The sequence below is a fragment of the Dermacentor andersoni genome, chromosome 6, assembly GCF_023375885.2.
Source record: "Dermacentor andersoni chromosome 6, qqDerAnde1_hic_scaffold, whole genome shotgun sequence".
NCBI lineage: Eukaryota > Metazoa > Arthropoda > Arachnida > Ixodida > Ixodidae > Dermacentor > Dermacentor andersoni.
Genome location: NC_092819.1, coordinates 143,524,074 through 143,539,338, shown reverse-complemented (window position 1 = coordinate 143,539,338; position 15,265 = coordinate 143,524,074). Strand labels below are relative to the sequence as shown.

Genomic DNA, 15,265 nt, shown 5'->3' with positions numbered 1-15,265 from the left:
AGTAACGACACTTTTCTTCGCAGTTCAACCGACTTGGATCGAGATGCACGAGTCCCAAGAAATGCCACTATGCACGCGTGCGCGCAGGTCGCCAGAATGCTCAGTCGCGTTGTGTTCGTAGACGTGCTTCAAATACAAGTGTCCTTAACTTTCTCTTGTATGCATACTTGCTCCTCCGTTTTGTTTTCTTCTAATTTCGCACTTCGAGTCGTTGAGTGATTCGCCAACAGGCGATCTCGCTTTTCTAAAACGATAGCTTCCCGACTGTAGTATACCCTTGTTGCTGCAGCAGCAAAAAGAAAAAAGAAAAAAAAAGGTATTCATCGCTTTAAGTTACACAGAATTTCTAAAGAAAGTAAATGAAACACACGTATTTCACCAGAACACTGGTCCTTTTTGAAGTATCAAGGAGGAGCCTAACTAAACATATAATTTCTGTAAATTTCCCCATTCTTCTTAACTATGACCGCGATAGGCAGGTGCTGTACTCTTTCCTTTTGCTTTTCTTGCTTTGTACTTTTGCTTCGTCACTTATTTACTATCACCCGCCGTGGTAGCTGGGGCGCTGTGGTGTTTAGTTCGAGGTCGCAAGCTCGGTATACCAGGCGCGCGATTCAGCTCCGACTTTGTGCGTTATCGCGCGAGGCCTAGTAGACCATTATTTCACTGCGTGCCGTTTTACCTCCAGAGCAATGCCTTCTGAACCTCATCGTTCGAAAGTAGGCGACTCGAGTAGACAAGCGCGTGTGTCTATTGCTGATCATCGCAAGTTGCACATCTCAATAAGACAAGTCTTATTGGTCTTCTCTGGTTGTTCCTAGCTCTCTAGCTGAAATTTATGAACGGTTTTGATTGCAAATGCATAGTCCTCAGTAATATTATGCAATAATTATTGTCTACACTGTAAACAAAAGTTAGCCGACATTGGGGTTTTTGCGGCTCATGAGCTTTGAAGACTACCTTGCACCAGAAAATTACTCTGGCATGAGGCAGTAAAATGCGTTACATTACATCGTTTTACTACCATCTCTGAGAAACGTAGTAAAAGGATGTCATGAGCCGGCTTTACGACGTACGGAGTTTTAGATCACGTGACCAAAAACCATCTATTGAGAGTTTAAAACCACGTGATCTGGAACCAACCTGAAGATCACGTGATTAAATACTACCACTTTACTCCCTAAGGTCTCGATCATTGCAAGCTCCGCCCAATCCAGTTAAGCCTATGCTCGGCGACAGGCACGGCCGCGGCAGAAATAGCAAAGATCGATGCCGTGGCGGTGCATCCACCAGCGGAACGGCAGAACGTTGGAAACTTGGAACGTATGTACGTCGCGTAAGAGGTGCCTCAAGTGGACGCGGCTTCCTGCCGGCGCGCCGCCCGTTGCACGACCGACGAGCCAATCGACTGCATTGCGTCAGTGCGAACTCATCGAAAAATAATGTTCCGATTCCGCTCTGCACGGCGAACCGGCGTGGCCATGCTCGCATTCAGCGACAAAAATCGCCTCAAGAATCGTTCCTCGACCGATCCTCTCTACGGCAGGTAAATATCTTGCCGTTCGCGAGGGATACCGCCATCGGCCGGCAGCCTACAAACGGCGAGTTGTCGCGTCTGCTGCTCCGGCCGGAAGCAAGCGTGTCGGTCAAAGTTCATTGCCAAGCACAAGCCCACTTTTTCATGCTTCTACGAGCTAGAAAACGACTGTCTCTTGTCCACTTTGAAGCTGTGAACGGAATCGTCACGACCCACTGTAGCACAAAATAAACAAAACGTTGGTAAGTTGTAGTGACAGTCAATGGAAAGCCTCACGCACTAGAAATAGATGCGATCATGTCGAGCGGTCTCACCAATTCAAGATGAGGGCATATAATCTCGTAAACACGACAGCTAACGCTGTAGGAAGCGTGTATACGAGCGGTGATCATGAATTTGTGCTCAGTAGGCGTCAAAGAAGCCCGTAGGCCATCCACTATTGCAAGCAGACGGAGCTGCACGGACGGCGCGCTGATGGGCTCGTGTTCGCCAGCTAAAGCGGGAGACACACGGCCCGATTCGGTGTCCGATCCGGCGTCCGACGCGCCTGAACGGCAGCCGGAATCGAGGTGTTTTGCCGTGCCGAACCGCCGGATCGGACGTCCGGCGTGCGACAAACCGGGCAAATTTTCATCGTCTGATGTGTCCGACAACCGCACTGACCGCACCGTCGTTTGGCCGCAGCTAAATGTGACGTTCTCTGACGTTCCCTCCACGGAGGCGGCGCTGGCAGGCCGGTTTCTCGCCGTCTTTTTTTTTCCTTGCCTGCTGCAGTTTGTTGCCGACACGAAATAGTTACCAGTTCAATAAAGTTATCTCGAATGTGTGCTTATTATGCAAAACAGCGCCTAGTACACTAGCACTAAGCTACCGTCGAAATCGGGAGCCGCGACGCGAGGGCCTTTCCGTGGGCAAACAGCACACACCGACCGTCTGAGCGAGGCTGCTCGCTTCGCTTGCACGTTTGCCCTTCGCAACGACTGCGTCGAGTAAACCAATTGTATTTAATTACGGGCTACCTAAGTGCACAGCGTTAATTGTTTTGGCAAAAATAAGCCCTCTTCATCGAGCTCGGGCTGAATCAAGCGCCGTCGGCCGCAGCGTCCGCCTAGCTATGCCTGCCGGCCGTATCGCTGGCTGTCACCGGAGCCGTCAGTGGACAACGCGCCGTCGTGAAGTGTTCTGTCATTTGCAGGGGCATAATTTTATTGACAGTGTTCACGTAAAGCGAAGCAGTGTTGTGCAGAGTTGTTTATATTGCGTTTCTCGCCGTGAATATGTACTCAAGCGGGGGGGGGGGGGGGGGAGGGGGCTGGACCTGGGCGGAGCTTACGCGCCGCTCGACCGTTCGGATACACGCACGTTGGATCGGACGCCAAATCGTACCGTGTGTCCCCTGCTTAAAGCTCGCTCATGGTTCGGCGTAAGTCCCTGTATATTCTTTATAAATAAGGAAGCCTACCTAGGCACTGTAAACCCAACAATTGGGGCCTAAATGCCTGCCCTCCTCCCAGCTGCGGCTTCGTTTGAGCGACAAAGTCCGATTTCGAAGGCCGTGCTTTTGTAAACTGCATGCCACTGAAGCGGTTGCGAATCTTGAAGGCGACATCCGCTTCATTTTTTTTTAAATATATACAGTACATTTTCTTAAACTTCGTATAAAAAAGTGCATATTTATACAAAGTTAACACTTTTTGACCCAAGAAATTTGTTAAAGTGTCCCTACCGATTGTTGTTAGGAAAAAACACGTAATTTTCTCATTTACGATACATTTTTCTAAAAACCGTAGAGTGGCGCCACTGCAGTATTTGTTTGGTCGATATACCACGTTGGTTGTAGTGAATGCACCTTGCAGTAAGGCGGTATTTGAGTTATATTTTAGAAGTGCCTAGACAAAATCTGCTCCTTGTCGTGTGCAGTAACCATCGCAAACCCTCCGGACTTGTGTAACGCCGTTAGTTCGCCGTGTGTTTCGTGCGATCTACCAGTGTCGACAGTGTCTTACTACAGCGCCCGTCCGAGCTGCCTTTGTTCTGCCGAGCTGCCTGCCCGCGCTCTCGTGAAAAGTCTGGTACTGGAGCTTCGAATCGTAGTGTATGGAAGACTGTTGAAGGTTGTGCTTTTGTGGAGCTGAAGTTCATCGGAAGTTCTACAGTGCTTGCGCCAGAAAAACGTCGGTGCCTCGGTACCTTTGAGACGAAGGAGCGTTGGCCAAGTCTTTTTGAAAGGTAAGCAAGTTTGGCCCTTGCGCGCATTCTTGAACTTATGATTTACGTAATGAACGTTGTGTAACTAGCTAGAGCAACGCGCTTTCTGATCGTAGGTTGGCCGTCTTGCTGTGCACATTTAGCAAACAATTTCACGAAGCCTTCCTCTGATGTTACAGCGTACTTGCATTCTGCTGTAAAATATATGCTACCCGCCTTGATTGCTATGCCTGAATGGGCACACAATTATGAAAACACTGAAAGTTGCTGTTCGTTCGGTAGTTTTCTGGCAAGAAGTTATTCGTTATATATTCATTCCCGCAAGTACAGTACATGTGTAATGTATCCGTCGATGTATCATGGGCTTCGCGCGTTGGCACACGATTCCTATGTTTGACGCTTAAGCAGATAGAAGCTTGTATGAAGATTTTTCTATGTATACAGTTTGGTTTGGATGACCACGTCGCGAGAACCTGTGTATTGTTTATGTTCTTGAGTGTCTTCGCGTATTTGTCTTCTATGTTGCAGACCCGACATAGGCCGATATTACAGTAACGAAGTTTATTTTTAATCGAGACATTTCAGAGACCGGCCTTTAAGAAAGACATAGACCAACCAATTCTTACGAACGGGATGCCAGCTCTTGCAATCGTAGGTTATACGGCAGTGCGTAATAAAGTAAGGACTGCGATTTTGTAGCGATACTTACCCCTCGATTCTATACCACTCTTGTCGCCCACCGCAAACGGCCGGCTGTTCCAGTACGTAGCACGGGCCGGGGCGACGGTCAAACCACTAACGAATAACGAAAAGGAATAGCATCGCTACAAAATCGCGATCTAGCTTTCAGAATGCTTTTCATGTGCTTAATATATTTGTTTAATCCAATGCGCCACGTTTTACTGCATATTTGAGTTTTGTTTTTGATTGTCCTGGTAGCCTGTTGTTGCTGATTTCGTTCCTTCCTGAAACTTCGCTTGCTACAAAATATCAGTGTAACCTCCTTAGATATAACAAAGAGACATTTGTGCAACCAGACGCAAATTCATGCAGCTGGCTGTGTGAGGCTCTCTTTGCAATTCCACATGACACTGGTAAATCACAAATTCCCAGGTTCACAACACAATAAATTAAACATTTCTTACTTTTGAAGGCTATGCGGATTCTGGAGGCATCCCTACATCAAGCAGGAACCTGCTGCACTGCTGGAAGCTGGACAGCACGACAATAAAGCACGTGATCTGTGTGCTTTCTCAAAGGTGCGTACAAAACTGGCGCTGCCTTTCGAGTTGTAGGACACATTTGTGTAATATGCAATCATTTTACTGTATTGCCATTTTCAGGATTTCTAGTGGCTGATCATGAATTTTATGTTTTGGTGGAGTGCCCTCAGTTTAATGAATTTACCTAAAGTAGCCTCATCTGAGTTAAATATAATTGGACGCTTGAGTAATTATGCCTTATATACTCCATATAGACTATATTAATCTAGCCAAAATGCCTTTTTAAGAACCATGAATTGAGGTTTCGTGTCTCGAAAAATGCGTTGTACCGCCTAAAGACATGGTTTAGGCAAAAGTGCCTTAAGCAATGCTTTCGCACAAAAGTTGTATCATCAAGAGTTTCATAGAAGCCTGTGTGGTCGGTATGAAACATGACAAAAAAAGACATAGACCAACCAAATACAACATTAAAAGCAATACATTTTGGCTTCCATATGGAAGCTTTGTTCACAATAAGGCTAAAAAAAAGTGGAAGTGCATATTTAATTAAGTAAGTTTTAGCATAAGATGGGCGTGGGCTCCTTGGTTTCAGATAAACGTGTGTCCTGTTGATTGCATCTCCAGGGAATCCGGGTACAGGCATGGCTTCCAATTTCTTTCCTGGCCGATTATGCTAGACACTATCCAGTCACTATTGTGTTTAGTCATTGCTGCATGCTCTGCCAAAGCATTTGATGCCACTCTTTTCTCATCCACGTAGTTCTGATGTTGGCGTAGCCATTGTTTAAAGTTGCCCATTGCCCTAATGTAGATAGTATTCATATACACATGTTATGTTTCAAAGGTCAGAATTCATGTCAGTAAAATTTTTGATACGGGTTGTTACTGGGATGGCTACCTCGTTGGTTTAGCATGGCTTGTCACTGGGATTGCTCTCTTGTTTGTTTAGCTTCTTGTCGGGTTCTTATGGATTTGATTTTGTGCACAATGAGATGTTACACACCTTGCATATACATGAAAAAAAGGTTTACAGCAGAGATAACATATATGCATGGGCATATATATGTGTCAATAAAATACCCAAGCCTCATTTCTGCCTACAGAAAAAAGTTATTTCTCCTCGAGGGCATGACTGCTTCCAATAATGAACCTCCAAGGGAAGATTTTCTCTAATCCCCATTTTTGATATCTACATGCTTATGTGGCATGTACAAACTGGACGAGTGGTCTAAATTTTAAATTTGAGTAATAATTGCAATAAATAACTCATTTCACCTGTCTTCTAATGACTCTAAAATTCTATGCTTCTACCTTGCCAAACCTTTTATGAAATTAGTTTGATGAGGCCCAATATACAGGGCTTTCTAAATTGAAGGTATCAGTACCTATTAAAGACTGTGCTAACTATGAAAATGCTGCTTGTGTATGTGGTTTATTCATTTCTCAGACAAAAGCTTTACACCCAAGTGCAGTCAGTAAATCGAAAACAATTGCGTCTTGTTCAATAGTTCTCGAGCACTTGTGCGTCACTATAGTCGGATACAACTTTAGAAAAAAGGGGAGGCCCCGCCCAGATGACTGAAGCGCGACGTCCGATTGCTTCCGCGACTAAAATAATCCCGCTCAAAAAATCGTGCTTCGGAAACGCGCAATTCTCAGTATAAATAAAGACTTTGATGACTGGATTAGTAGAGCTCTCATGTGCTACAGCACATGCCAGATCGCGACAGAAAAATAACCCCGTGCCTTCCACAACGCTGCCCGTCGTCTGCTCTTTAGCTTCATTGCAAGTGGCAAAAGTAGAAAGAGCAACTCTGCATGGCATTTGTGCTTGTTTACATGTACACGGCAAATTTACTACTCCTGTTCCGAGCTTCAAATGAATCAGTTGCTACTGAACAAGTACTTATATAAAACAATGCATTTATCGCAACCATTACAAACCCAAGATGCTCAGTGTCAGCGAAAGCACCGGGTTAAAGGTGAGGAGGGAGGTCAAAGCTTCGCATATTTCGGGTGGCAAACTGTCGACACCCTCGTGAAAACGCCCACAAAATGTGGAGAAAAGAAGAAGCGGCACGAAGTAGGACACATGTGCGCTGAGGTCGTGTGCACGATTTCTTTCACCACAACGAGATACCGACGATCGAGAAGATCACTAACGAGTTCTCGAAGCGTATGTGGTGTTATGTTTGTGCCCTGGGATTTGCCTGACGGAAGGCCAGTGCTATGGTTTGTCGACCGTGGAGGCAGCATTCATCCCTGCATGGTGCCTGCCTGCTTCGGACACGACTACGTGCACGGCTCGGGTTTTCTCGCGGCTGCACGGCGTCCACGACGGAAGCAGCCACCGGATCACGGACTGCTTTTCGGCCCCTCCCCGTCCCGGCAGCAATGCAACCCCCCCTCCCCCTCGTTTGTCCGGCGGCGCCCGCACCACAAACGACTCCCGCTGTGTTGGGGACAGTTTCCAAAGGAGGGCTGTGTTTCGACCCAGTGCCTTGCAGTTGGTTCCCTTTGTCCTATGCGGGCCATAAAACTTGACCGGCGCACCATTCTGACCGACCGCCAAATCGTCCCGACGCCGCAGCGCGGTTCAAGGAAGCGCCGGCCACCGAGAGCGGCATTAGGACACCGGAGGCTGCCCGGACCCTCTCTCTCTCGACCTTGTTTCGTCCTTGGGGACTGTCTGGGGGATCTTTGGACTGAGGGGTGTTATTTAAGCAGCTTGCAGCTGCTCTGTTGGTCTCTGTCCTGATAACGACGACAACATGTAAACATTGTATAAAGAATTATTCGCAGAGAAAACTCTCCTCGTCTCTGACTCTGCGTGAAGCGAGGTCCAGACCTCCTGCCAGCCACACATACCTCGGCAAACGCAACAATGGATCTCCCATCACTGAAGCGGTGTACTGTGTGTCAAGCACAGCAGCCAAGCATTCTCCTGTGGCCTCTCAAATAAATAAGCAGTTCATTTGATGATATATTCCTTTTAATGGCAGCCCAATTCTGAAAAAGCAACGTCCTGCACAGATCATGCTCAATATAAGCGTTGGCATGGAAACGTGCTGAAATGCCGGAAAATCTGAATGCAAATGCAGTTATTAATCCTGAATAACTATGTGGGGTCCGAAATGCTCATTCGGGCATCCACTGTCCAGCTTCACACGAAAAAGCAGTAGTCAACGTGAATGAAATTGACAGCCACTCTTAGCAGCCTGCACGCCAAAGCACATTGTGCTTTGCGTGCAGTTGTGCTGCCCCTACTGTTTTTTCCAGACCGTTGAGATGAATAATGCCAATGTCAGAAGGCCCAATACTCTATTGGGCAGCCACCTATGAGCATGACGGGCCCTGTGATGAAATAACAGTCATCGGGGCACGCTTCAAAGGCACCTTTAGCAGTCTGCACGTCAAAGCCCAGTCAAGCCGTCACCACTGTTGGTGAAACGGCAGCAATCAATGCGAGAATGACAGCCACTGTTGGCAGCTTGCATGCAAACACACATTCATGTGGTGGCATTGTTTATTTTGGTTACCTGGCCTAGGCAAGTAATGCGAATATGACAACAATTATCAAACATCATTAGCTTAGTTAGGCCCAATATACTCAGTCGGGTAGCTATTAATAGCAGTAGTCAAGGGCACGCTTGAAAGGCACCATTAGCAGTCTGCACGTCAAAGCGCAGTCAATCCGTCGCCACTTTTGGTGAAATGGCAGCAATCAATGGAGAATGACAGCCACTGTTGGCAGCTTGCATGCAAACACACATTCATGTGGTGGCATTGTTTATTTTGGTTACCTGGCCCAGGCAAGTAATGCGAATAAGAGAACAATTATCAAACATTAGCTTAGTTAGGCCCAATATACCCAGGCGGGTAGCTATTAATAGCAGTAGTCAAGGGCACGCTCAAAAGGCACCATTAGCAGTCTGCATGTCAAAGCGCAGTCAATCCGTCGCCACTTTTGGTGAAATGGCAGCAATCAATGGAGAATGACAGCCACTGTTGGCAGCTTGTATGCAAACACACATTCATGTGGTGGCATTGTTTATTTTGGTTACCTGGCCCAGGCAAGTAATGCGAATAAGAGAACACTTATCAAACATCATTAGCTTAGTTAGGCCCAATATACCCAGGCGGGTAGCTATTAATAGCAGTAGTCAAGGGCACGCTCAAAAGGCACCATTAGCAGTCTGCATGTCAAATCACAGTCATACCGCAGCCATTGTTGTATTTGTTTATCTGACCGGGCAAGTAACACCAATGTAAGCACAATTATTCACCCTGAATAGCTCTGCTAGCATTGTGCTAAAAAATGCTGAGTGAAGTTGAATGTGTTTTATTGAGGCAATTATTTAATTCACAAGCCATCGGCATGTCGATCAACGGCCAGGTTCAGACAATGTCATTTGTGAAGTAATAAAGGGTGAACGTTGCAAAAGCTCTTAGTGCACTGCTTTGCTGGGCTCCATTCACTGAATAATGTCTTTGCAACGGCGAAAGCGTCAGACAGAAATCACACCCCACTGCACATTGTTATTCATGCTGAAAATTTTCACCATCATATGTGATAGGCAGTGAAACCGTTTGTTTACTAAGACTGCATGCATGAAAAATTCAACAGCATAGCAAGGTGTTTCACAATATGCAGCCTTTCATGTGCACTTCTGGCTAGCTGCCACATGCACTGACGCATAAACATGAACAGAGGTAAGAGGCAAAGTTACTGTGCAACCCACATGACGCTTTTAAGAAAATGTATCTCTAAACCTTTCTGTTTTGATAGGCGATCAAAATTTGTTTTGAGCAAGTTGGTTAGTCACATTGCAGCAACAGCACAAGAAACAAGGACAGAAAACGCAGCGAGTAGGCAGATTGAGAAGACGAGGTACACCAGCGAGAAAGGTTTTAATGAGATGGAAGAGGCCAGTTGTGCAGTGTACAGGAGTTAGTGCTTTGAATGAGATTGGCTAATGAAAATGTGTAAAGACTTTGCTGAAAGAAAACTAGCAAAAACAAATGCTAATATAAAATAAAAGGACAAATATGAGTAAGTGCAAACACGCATGGAAGCAGGAACGCTGGCAACACAACTTATGCGTGACTGTGCCACAGCACGCATTCTACAGCTTGCGTGCGCGGTGAGCACTGGTGGAAAGAAATCAATCGACGGTGCTATACACAACGCTCGAACACCGCTGTTAGACGCTCGGCTATCTCACTGTTGACAACAATCATTCACACTAAGTTGACGGCGACAAATCTTTGCATTGGAGGCTTCTTTTGCAAATATTTTCTGTTGAGACGCTCGTAGGTTTGTTTCACGCACGCACGCTTTTCTAATTTCTCCTCAGAATGGTTTTGCTCCATCACTTTACCCCGTCCGACGGAAAATGCAGCGACACGGTACACGAACTCACCCGCAGCTGACAGCAGGCACCAGACTTTGGCAAACTTTTCTTGTCCTAACTTCACTCGGGAGCGAAATAAAAAACATGGAACAAACAGGCAGGATGTGTGTATGCAGCAGTCACCGAGACATCCTGTTTTCAGGCAAAGCATAGCGCAGCATCAAATGCTCGCTGCAATGTTTCTTCGCCGGATCACGGCTTAGAATACACGCACGCAGCACAGATGCCGCATCGTAAGCTCGCAGTAATATTTCCGGCATGATAGACAATGACAAACTGTTTGGGAATTCACTGTGACGAGGCATTGACGCACACAGCTGACGCGACTTGGCCTAGTTCGAAGCCCGGGCGGCCATCTTCTCCGACGGCGGGCCACCGGCCGTCCGGCGCGTGACATCAGTTCAGAGTGCGCAACCATTAGTGGATGCTCGTGTGCATCCGCCTCGGAGGAGTAAACGCCTCTGTTTTTCTAAAGTTGTATCCGACTATAATCGAGCACAGCTTGACCCTTGGCCTAATACTAAATCAGGCTTGAAGCTTTCAATGTCTGCTAATCGCTAGAACAGCACCAGATCTCATTCTGTGCCAAGGGGTGGAACGCATTCGCTTAGAGCTAGGCAGATGAATGTCTTTCTTTCGCATTGAAGTTCCCAATACTTTCTAGTCTTAGGTGAAAGTACACAGCTCAGCACAACGCACGTATGGTATACGTAAGGGTACTTTGTTCTTTAAACCATATCAACAAGAAGCAGCTACTTCCGTTTTTGCACACCTTACCCTATTTCCTAACCTTTCCTTGATCAAAAGTGTAGAAAATTAATCTGTGCTTGTTCTATTGTTTCACAGGTAGACATCGGCGACGGTGTATATGTTGAAAAGTGCCTGCTGAAGAGGCTGCGCCTGGATGCTAACAACTCAGGCTTTCAGTTCGCGGGGGGCCTCCTTAAGGCTCCTTTTACAAAAGAAGAGGTTGAAGGGAGGCGCTACACATGGATGCGCAGCGATTGTTTGTGACATCGTCACTGCTGGCAGGCCTGGCCTGCCTTTTCGCTTCGTTCTGGGTCTTCCACGTTATCTACTCGAAAACGCCCACAGGGTTTTGACATTTATTGAGCACTGCTTTCTGGATTTGAGCTACACAAAGCTGCAGGTGAAAGCATTGGATTTAGTCAATATTTACTAGAACTATTGCTAGGCAAAAAAATTTTCAGATGCATATCCTCAAGAAAGTTTCTGTAAAAATTATTTTGCCTAACAAAAGCACTCGTGGGTTCTGTGGCTGGCAGCTTGCCCAAGCCATGTAGCACAGTGCTTGCTTTAAAGGGACACGAAAGGGAAAATTTATTTGAGCGTTATTAAATCATTTTTCTACAACACCGAAAAAACAACTCCCTCTAAGAGAATTGGCTTGATAAGCCAGATAACTTGCAAAAACTAAAACTGGTGTCGCCACCACCACCTTATAATTCCTGCACCAGCTCGCTGTGATATGGAATTTGACGGTGTCTGTTCGGGTCTAGCTAATGTTCTACTGGCCAATATTGATGAATTCTGTTGTAAAGGTGTCAAAGAATATACTTAGTTGAAGTATGACTCCACACTGATGTGCGGGCACTGCATAAAACTTGAAAGTTAAATCTTCATTTTCTCATCTATTAATCCGCTTATTGCCACAATGTTCATGAATACAGTTCTGAAAGATTGTTTTATCAGTCTAAAATCATTTATTGTTTCTCTTTAGTATCTCTGTAATGGACCTTTAGCAACAAAATGTGTGTTAGTTTGCGACAGGTATTCTCAGCGGGGGCAAGAGCACCAGCAGCATGCTCAGTGATTCTGTACCAACTGATAATTTGAAGGATGTCCTGTGCCACTAGGGTTAGGCCAACATGGCTCTGTGTTAATCACCACAAGTGTATTATGCAAAACTTAATGGCCCAGAAATTGGTAATTCAGGGGGGAGTTGAATTAGCTGTTTATTTTTTTTTCTTTATCATGGACTTCTCACATTACACTTTGTCACAACGCATTCACTTTAAAGTAACTGGAGAATAAGGTGGTTTGGTATTCAGACATGCCTTCTGTGTGTAAACAGTGTTAGATGAGCAATACAAAGATACACCATAGATGCTGACTGGCAACATGAAGGGGTTTGAGGGCAGCTACGAATATACATCCTTGTAGTCGTACCTATAGCACTATGTTCAATTTGTCACACAAGCATATGGCATCCATCACAACTGCATGCCTAGAAAAAGACAAGGGCAACACACTCAATTACCTTTTATTCTATCTAAGAAGCACTACAATATTTAGGCAACGAAATTGACATCTGGCTTGTACCCATAAGTACTGCAATACAGTTGTATAACATGTTCCTCTTGTGTGGAAAAAGGGCTGCATACGTTTTCTTTGAGCACAAGGGGGAGTGGTATCAGTTAAAGCCCCTCCATCCACGCGCCACTGCCACTTTCTTAAGTAGCGACAACCTTTGTTGTACGCTGCCTTTTCCCCTGACATCAAATCCGGTTCCAGCATTTCCAGTTTCAAAGTTTCCGGTTCCGGCGTTATCGCTTCCTGGAGTTGTGCTGCGGGAATTTCCGCTTTGACTGCCGATGGTGAGATGCCCACGCGTGCTTAGCAGAGCTGTGGTAGTCGCCATGAGAAGAATGCAAAGGCGACAAGCTGTTGTATTCCGCTGAAGTAGTAATTCTCGGTCGCTGTTTTCTAAATGCACGAAAAATGGCAGTGGTCTCCAAGCGCCCAGGCACTACATTCCACTGTACGTTGTCTCGTGGCACAACCCGTCGCAGGTTGACGCGAAACAGCGAACACGATCAGATCGCTGGTTACAATAGGCGGTGGTACTTGGATGGAATCGCATTCACAGTTTAAACCGCAGCTGGTGCAATTAAAGCCTCTCCATCGACGCGAAAGTAAACAACGTTAAGAAAAACATAGCGTTACTTCCACTCGGAACAGGAAGCTGCAGCTACGGAAGTTCCGCTTGACGCCGGAAGCTAAGGGGGCGAGTGGCAGAGGAACGTGGAGGAAGAGGGTAGGTTGGCGGTACTTAACCTGGTCGGCGGAAACGTGTATGGAGGGGCTTTAGTATCAGTTAATGGCTGTTTTCACATATATGTTTTGTCGTGTGTATTAGCAATCACCACTTTCCTTATCTGAGTGAGGTCATTTTTTAAAAAGTTTGAAAGTTTATAGAACATGTTGCTCATGGTTGTTGCAGTTTTCTTCCTAACTATCCATTCATTGCACTGTGCACCCATGTCTTGGGCAACTAGCTGTTTGAAGGTCAGCATGCTATCGATGGGTCTAATGATAATCTCTAGTGCCCTCTCATTTGCTTGTTGCAATACTTAAGAGTTAGATTTTGTATATTGTGTCACTGGTTTATTTTCACTGTACTTTAGTTTCACTACATCTTGAATGTGTTGTGATAGTTTTTCTTTTGCAATGAAAGATATGGTGGGCAGTTGCCGACACTAATGTTTCGCTGGGCAGTAATGGTCATTAAGTTTTACTTTTTTGTGTGTTTTTTTTTGTTATACTTGCTCATAGTTATCATGATTAATGTTTCGCGTTTATTAGTGTAGAAATCCTATTTTTCCATTTATTATTGTATTTCACCGTGCTAATCCTCTGTTGCATTTGTTGCTGCCTGTAAAACGGGGCCATGGACCACGTCAAGCCTTGCTGGCTTTTTGTCCACGGTCCTCAGCATCAGTTGTATGTTGAAATAAACTTGATTGATTGATTGATTGATTGATTAGCAGCAGATGCTAGCTGCCCTTAAGTGCAATGTTTTTATGTTGCATAGTATTGTTCATGATCCATTGAATGCACTGCACGCACATGTTGTGGACAACTGCCTGTTTGAAGAAATTATCTGCATATTCAGTGGGTCTAATGTGAACATCTCTACTACTGACTTAGCTTCACTACATATTGAATGTGTTGTGATAGTTTTTATTTCGCCGTGACAGATGTGGTGGGCAGTTGCCGGCACTAATGTGATAGTACGAATGCTTGCTGTATGTACCACATGGTTGTTTCATTTCGTCTGAGGCAGTAGTGGCCGTTAGCAGCAGATGTCATTTGGCCTTAAGTGCAATATTTTTATGTTGCATAGTTTTGTCCATAATCATCCATTGAATGCACTGCAGACCCATGTTCTGGACAACTGCCTGTTTGAAGGAATGATCTGCATATTCAGTGTGTCTAATGTGAACATCTCTAGTACTGCCTGTGTATTTGTGAGTTAGATTTTGTATTGTGTGTCATTTTGTTTTCGCTGTGCTTTAGTTTCACTACATCGTGAATGGGTTGATAGTTTTCCTTTTGCAGTGAGAGATATGATGGGCAGTGGCCGGCACTAATGTGATAGTACGAATGCTTGCTGTATTTACCACATGGTTGTTTCATTTTGTCTGGCGCAGTAATAGCCGTTAGCAGCAGATGCCATTTGGCCTTAAGTGCAATATTTTTATGTTGCATAGTTATGTTCATACTAATCCATTGGATGCACAGCACACCCATGTTCTGGACAACTGCCTGTTTGAAGGAATGACCTGCATATTCAGTGGGTTTAATGTGAACGTCTCTAGTACTGACTGTATATTTATCAGTTAGGTTTTATATTGTATGTTGCTTGTTTTCACTGTAGGCTGCTGAGCACGAGGTCGCGGGATCGAATCCCGGCCATGGCGGCCGCATTTCGATGGAGGCGAAATACGAAAACACCCGTGTACTTAGATTTAGGTGCACGTTAAAGATCCCCAGGTGGTCGAAATTTCCGGAGTCCTCCACTACGGCGTGCCTCATAATCAGAAAGTGGTTTTGGCACGTAAAACCCTATAATTTAATTT

At 45.4% G+C, this 15,265-nt stretch overlaps 1 long non-coding RNA gene across 1 annotated transcript; it reads left to right on the top strand.

The window, feature by feature from the left end:
• Nucleotides 1–3,187: 3,187 nt before the first annotated feature.
• On the top strand, nucleotides 3,188–11,811 carry LOC126523603 (uncharacterized). The gene is made up of 3 exons (XR_007597724.3): nucleotides 3,188–3,766; nucleotides 4,899–5,004; nucleotides 11,229–11,811. It is a non-coding gene; the product is annotated as an uncharacterized lncRNA (long non-coding RNA).
• The last annotated feature ends 3,454 nt before the right edge of the window (nucleotides 11,812–15,265 follow it).